The following is a 6,000-nucleotide window of genomic DNA, read 5'->3' on the forward strand; positions in this document are numbered from 1 at the left end:
TTGATTCACCTAACTTAGCTACCCGCCCCCCAGCCCCATTCACTGTTAAATTTATTTAATATAAGTAGTAGTGGGTCAGGAAGGTTTGTTGTTTTTTTTTTTAATTTGGTTGCTTTGGTTTTCCTGATTAAGTTTTCCATTATTAGAATATAACATTTCTGAATGATAGGGTGGTGAAAAGGCTTTTTTAAGACATGAAACTCAGAAAATCTTAATATTTATTATTACTTTTCTTATGTTTCAGTCAGGTTGTAATAATGTAGTAATTAATTTGTGTCATTTGAAAAAAAACCCTGAGGATAAAGATAGAAATATTTTGAGTACTTAGTTGCTTCAATTCATACTCATAAATGAATTGGTGCATTAGTAACCAGAATCAGGTTATTGACCAAATATATACTCCATCTCAGAATCACAGGATCTTAGAGTTTGAAAAGACCTCAAGAGACCATCTGGGTTCAGTTATATGTGAACAAGACTATCCTCTATAATATTTCTATGAAGTACCTAACTGACATTTAATGTCTGAATATCTTCACTGAGGAAGGGGAAATAGTATATCCCAAGAATATACCCCCACCCCCACCTTGGGAATTTGCTTTAATTGCTGGGGAGCTTTTCCTGACAAATAGTAACTTTGTAACTTCAATTCTTTACTCTTTGCTCTGACCTCTTAGACCAAACAGATCAAATTTATTTCCTTTTCCTCTTAAAAGCTCTTAAAATGCCTGAAGACAAATGTCATTTTCCTACTTGTCTTTTCCAGGCTAACCATGTTAAATTCCTTTTAAAATGGTCTTTGTGTAGCATAAACTTGAGCCTCTCCCCCATCCTTGTTGCCCTACTCTTGACATTGCTTAATTTATCAATGTTCCTAATTTGGGGCACCAGACTGAACACCAGCTATGTTCACTCTAGATGTGGTCTGATTAGACTAGCAAATAGTGCAACTATTAAGTAATGGGGCCACTTACTAAATATTACATTATATATGTTGTACTTTTAAAGTTTGAAAAAATATCTTCCATATGATCAGTTTATAGGTGGCTGAGCCCTGTCTGAACCTAGAAGCTATCTCTGATAGTCATCAGTCTGCTGTTTAAAGTAGTTACTAAATAAAGAACAATTGAATAAGACTGGAATGATTTCATATATTATAAACTATTTAGAAGCTGCTCTATATGCTATCTTGAAATCAGCAGGAGGATGAGGGTCAACTTGTATGTTCAGAAAATTAAAAACCCCTATTTTAACATGGAAAAATTCAGGTAGTCTAATATAATTGATTATATCACGTAATATATGTGTTTGTGTATAAAAATAAACAAAATGTTATTTTTAAAATATTTTAAAAGCTTTTTTCAAGTAAAATGGGATGACTCCAAATTATTTAATATAATGACAAAATATTTAAACATATTATAAGAAATGAGAATGTATCTAGGTATTTAATTGAAAGCAGGGGGTAGAAAAATAAGCTTTCCTGTAGTTAGCTTATATCCTTAAATGACAGAATGTTTCATAAGAAAGCATATCTTTATTTATATTCATAATTACCAAAAACTGGATAGAATTTTATACTACTGTATTCTGTGAGTTCAGAAAAGGACAACCAAAATGATAAATAGAAAAATGTTAGAAAAAGGGCTGTTTGCTATTTGAGGACAAATGATCATAATTAGGACTCTTCAGTCTGAAAAGACAAAAGCTCAGGGGTGATGTGATTCAGGTCTATAAAATCATTAAGGTTACACATAAGGTGAACAAAAAGTGTTCATTAAATTTCAGAATACTAGAACTGAAATCCCTTTAAAGGTTGAAAGAAAAAAAATTTAGGACACATTAAAGGAAATGCTGCTTTACTTAAGATAGTAAACTTAGGGAATTCATTAACTTAGAAGTTGGTACAAGCTGACAATTTAAATAGGTTCAGGAAGGAGATAATTAGATACACACTTATATTTATCATCCATGAAAAATTGTGTGAACTTAAGGATGTCTTGAGGGAAATTACTAACATGGGAGATTAATGTCATGGGGAATGGCCAAACTATCTATTTGGGATGCCATCAAAGGATAAAAGATTAGATTAGTTGGACAACAGTGGGTCTGACCCCAAATGGCAGTTCTTATGTTCTTGGACAGAGTGACTTGATATCTTTTAAAGAAAAAGAGACAATACATCATTGTGGAATACAAGCTAGTATTATAGGTATCTTATCAGGGATTTAAGATTTTGTTTAAAGAAATAGTATGTTAATGGCATTTTGTAAATAGAAAAGTATTCTTCAAGCTGGAATTTGGGGTTATGCTTTAAATTGACTTAGAATTTTTTTAAAAGTTAAAATAAAAAGATTGACTTTGTTTTCTAGAAATTTAATATCTTAGACAAATATTTTAATATCGGTATTTTTTGTGTAAGCACTAAATCTTTCCCCTGGAACTTTAATTAAAACTATTTTCAAAAATGCAAATTTTTGAAAATAGATATACTTGTATTATAAAAAATGCCAAGAAAATATATTGAAAGGGAGCTGAATTTTTCTTGTTTTTAAAACATCCCTTCATTTTTGATAGTCAAATTATATAGTACAAATTCATATTCCTGCCAACTGGGTTATTTACAAATCATTTTCCTCACCACAGACCTTTGAGGAAATTATTGAATATGATATTTTTGCATTGCTTTAGATTAGTCCTCTTTAAGGAACAGAGTAATGACCACATTTACCTCTATTCCAACTAAAGTTTTTAATTGAATTAAAAAAAAAACAGGTGTGAAACATTTACTAATAAAATAGAAACTGAAAGATAGGCCATCCAGCCCCTTTGCTTCTACCTTATCTCTGCTTTTGGCCACCAATCTTGTTCTGTGTCTAGGAAATCAAGTTGTTTAGGTCATTTCAACTCAGATAGAGTGGTTCAGGTAGGTTATAATGATTCAAGTTCTACAGAAAATTAGAAAAAGGAAGGCTAGATCTTTTTACTTATATACTGACCAAGAATCTGCTGGGCATATGTTGGGTAAATAACTACAGGATACTGTAGTATTTTACAGGTAATATGGTATTGTGGAAAAGAAAACTGACTTTGAAGTAAAAGGAAATACAGCCATTATCCCACATCATATCTACTTGTACTTGGGTGAGTAACTTAAACTCCCTCAGCCTTGGTTTTGTCTTTTATAAAGTGAGGTCAGACTAAATGTACTATGACGTCCCTCTCAACTATAAATCTTTGATCTTGTGACTAAATGAACTCGCAGTGTTCTAGCTCTATATTTTTTCCTTTGTTGTAAGGGACTAAACTTTTTAATGCATCAATTCTAGCTTTTTCTATTTACTTTTCCTTCTTTGTGGGAAAGGACCTGGTCCATCCTGCTTATATCACTCACTTTACAGATAAGAAACCTGAGGCTTCCCAAAATTTGAGTGAATTACTCAGGTACAAACAAACAGTAAGTACCAAAACCAGGACTAAAACTCAATTCTTTCCTGATTCTAAGTTCAGCATATTTTCATTTTACTATGCTACCTAGGCTGAAATGGCTTCCTACCTTAAGGTAAAATTACTTTATCACATCCAAAGATATTTAGGCGATAAATCCATAGTTTGTAGAAAGAATTTTCTCTTCTATATATTTAACATACTACATGTTTTATACTTCCCTTTTTAAAACTGTTTCTGGTTCTTCCAATAAATGCCTGGAATTTAATTGATCTTTCTTTCCTATTCATGTAAAAACTATAAACCTTTTTTGTTGTTTTAAAGTAGATATAAAATAGTACCACTAATATTTTAAAATATATTTGAAAAGTAATTACATGCTTTCGCTAAATCAACACAGAATCCCATGTTTGTCACTCATTAATTTAATTTACTTTTCCGTTTGTAATTTTCAAAAACAAAACAAAAAAAACCTGTAATCTTCATGTCATGCCATCAGCCTCACCTTTAGCTCCCAATCTGCCACTCTAGTTTCTGTCCCAGAGGTATAAACTTCTTACTGCTGTATGGGCTGACTGAGTCAACATAAGCTTTTGCATTGGCATAAAACTCAAGCCCTCAAGTGAAATCTGAGTCAGATTAAAATGTAATTATGGAATGTTTACCAAAATGTTTAAAAATACAATAAAATTTAGATAATGTTAATTTTTAGGTTTCTAAGTGAATTATGCAGCCCTCCATAGATCTTTTTCCATGAGTTTGACACCTTTGATGTACCTCATATATAGAGCTGGATTTGTACTCAGGAAACCTAGGTTCAGATCTCACCTCTGATCCTCACTAGCTGTGTTACCTTGGGCAAGTCACTTTATCTTACTGAACCTGTTTCCTCATCTGTGAAATGAAGGTGAAGGGACTTGGTGAGCACAGACTCCCCACCTTTCCAACATACATCTCCAAATCTATGATCCTATAAAATCACAGTGCATCTCTGCCATCCTCTTGGCATGTGTGCTTTGGTAGTTCTATATTGCTATCCTTCTCTCTCTGTAAATGGAAATCAAATTAACCCCGTAATTCTTGGAAAGAAGGTTTCAATCGATTGCTGGATAATTCTATTTATCCTTCTTACTTCCAACCCCCAAATGAGATGTCTTTCCCTATTATAATTCTTGAGGTCAGATACTGGCTTCTTTTCTTTTCTTTCTTTTTTTCTGTATTTATTTATATCCCTTTCACTGAACTCACATCCTTGCATTTGGTAAATATTTAACAAAGGCTATTTTGTTTTATCCCTTTTTTTGGTTCATCTAATTATTATTTACATACAACCCTTGATCAGAATAGCAAGATTCTCTTAGAAATACTATATAATGGAAGTCATTAACACATCAGAATTCTCTTAAGCACAAGATTTCTCCCCTCTGTTTTCACAGTGCCTCACCAATATGTATTGGTAGGTTGGATTTTCTGATAACCACAGAGAAGCTATTTGGTCTTTTCTGGTACACCAGCATGTACATCTATGAATGAAGGTTAAGGTTAACTTAATTTCTCACTTCAATTGAAAATCAATTCTCCTGCCCTTTTGTCATAATCCTATCAACTACATAGAGAAGCTGTTCCATTCTTGAATTATATTTGAATTTGCACAGGGAATTAAATTTTAGCTTTCTGAAACTGAAAGGGTTTATAGGATGACAGGACCTTTTTGTCTGTATTTACCTTAATATGTACTGACCCTGGACTAGTAATAGGGTTTTCCTACAAGGCCTTTACTGTGAGTGAAGGGCATTCAAGGAAGGAAGATCTGTGTGTGTGTGAGCTGGGACTGAAAGAATTTGAAATAAACAGAAAATAGGTAGGTAATATTCAATCTCTGTAAATGGAAAAATATACATATTTTCATGCAAGGTATTTTAATTAAACAGGTGTTAGTAATATAACAATAGAAGGTTGTTTAATATTTAAAGTTGTTTACTAGGACTTCTTGAATAGAGTATAAATGACATATTAGCTATTATTCTTTTATTTTTTAAGTTGTCCATTTAACTTGAAGCCATTAGTAAAAGTTTAAGTTCTTATGTTGTCATACTTTGATAATGCTATTTTCTACATTTCCCCCCTCTGCCCCTACTCTCATTCATAATAATGTAGTTCATTGGCTTCTCCATTTGCTTAACATTTAAGGACTTAGATAATTCTAGTGGCTGAAGTTGAACAGAGATCACAAGGAGTTTTTAATGGAGTATAAAAAAAGAATCATTATGAAATGCCCACATAAAATTATCCTCATTGACAATGTTAATCTGTCTCTTTATTACTCAAGTTCACATTCATCATATTGTACTGTAGCTATAGTGGCCTGCCTGGTTACCTGGCCCCATATCACTTGGTAGAATTTAAATTCTACCTTAGCTCCCCCTGAATCAATCCTGATCCTGAACAATAGTGAATGACTAAAGTTCCATCATTGCTATTTCAACATTTAGTCATCATTATTAGTAATCTTACTCTGATTTTATAATCCCAGTATCCCATTATCAAGATTAT

This window comes from Gracilinanus agilis, chromosome 3 (assembly GCF_016433145.1).
Source record: "Gracilinanus agilis isolate LMUSP501 chromosome 3, AgileGrace, whole genome shotgun sequence".
Taxonomy (NCBI): domain Eukaryota; kingdom Metazoa; phylum Chordata; class Mammalia; order Didelphimorphia; family Didelphidae; genus Gracilinanus; species Gracilinanus agilis.